Raw genomic sequence first — 1,553 nt, 5'->3', positions numbered from 1 at the left:
TGTATTCCATTCATCATTCATACTGTCATAAACATCAGCTATTAGGTAGGCTACTCTAAGTCATGGGGGTCAAAGGTCACGGTCACATGGGTAATTGTACCATGAAGACTACTCTTTCGCTGGCACCTGTTCATCTTCTACACAGCTCTGTGGGCTTGTTTCAAAAAGGTTGCATCACTGTAACTTACAGTAAAATATCATTATCAAATAAAAACTGTTTAAGCTGTTCATTTACAAGGGATTCAAATTCTTTAGCAGACAGTCTGGAGATAGGCTAATAGTTATGTAGGATAGTGGGATCACCTTTAATAGTGGAAGGACAATCGCTGACTTCCAAGAGCAGGGGATTGACCCACTGCAAAAGCTAAAGTTGAAAGTAGAGGCAATCGACTGATCCCTATCCCCGCCCATGAAAACGCAAATAAGCCTACATGTTTACAGTAGCACCAGCCGCACAAGCTCAGACAAGCACCCGCCCTCAGCCTTTTCGATAGCTAGCATAGTTAGCTAATCTTTGCTAATGTCCACTTGATATTACATGGCACCAAGGGGCGAATTCCCGGAAGTAGAAGAATCAATGGAGGCTGGAGGGACCACTTCTCTACTAACCCCCATAGAAGCCCATTCATTTTAGGATTTTTTTTAAATGCCATAACTTCATATAGCATATATCCTGTGCCGACATTGTAGCTTCTGTATTATCTACATAAACAATATAGAAGGCAAAACAGGCTCAGCTACCTCGTATGTAACGTTGAGGTTCCCGTAAGAAGTATAGTTAGCGAGTCCGGTTGTAGGGGAAGCTAACGCACCGTAGGGAGATAACCGTATTGTTTGGATAAGAAGCTCAGTCAAAGTCCTTATAGGCAAGTCCCTCCACTCGGCGGCCATTTGACAACGCTTTTTGGGCACTCGTCAGGCATCCATTTCGGCAAAAATGCGCGTGCGCAAGGCTTCACGACACCAATCTTGGTCCAGCGGCGAGATCACAACACATGATTGGCACGATGTCTTCACAACACACCATATGATTGGCTCAATGTATTTACATGTCAACGTTTTGCCGAGGAAGGGGTGGGATATGCGTAGACAACGGCCATATTGGCGTGACAAACTAAGCCCCATGCAATTCTATGGAGTATTTTTTGAATGCTGTGTCTCTACATTAGAAAGTCTCTGGCTCAGTCCGGCCAGCACGGAAACTCATGAACAAAGCTATGTATGTTAAGGTAAAGCTAATGAAAAATGGCACGATAATTATTTGAGGTTTTCGATGGATTGACCATAGGTCAGAAAAGTGAAGATTAGCTTCTAGTGCTAGGTAGCAGTGGCTATAACTTTAAGTAGGCTATAACTTTTTTGTTTGTTTAACCATGACTGTTTTTGAAGATGATCATGTGTGGTAGTTTCAACATTAACACGACTTGATATCCAGAGGTGGAAAGTAACGAAATACATTTACTCACGTTACTGTATTGAGTCGTTTTTCTGTGTATTTTGTATTTTTTAAGTAGTTTATAAAATCGGTATTTTAAATTTTACTTGATTACATT

The sequence above is a fragment of the Alosa sapidissima genome, chromosome 24, assembly GCF_018492685.1.
Source record: "Alosa sapidissima isolate fAloSap1 chromosome 24, fAloSap1.pri, whole genome shotgun sequence".
In the NCBI taxonomy this organism is placed as follows: domain Eukaryota; kingdom Metazoa; phylum Chordata; class Actinopteri; order Clupeiformes; family Clupeidae; genus Alosa; species Alosa sapidissima.
Note: the sequence above shows the minus strand (reverse complement) of the source record.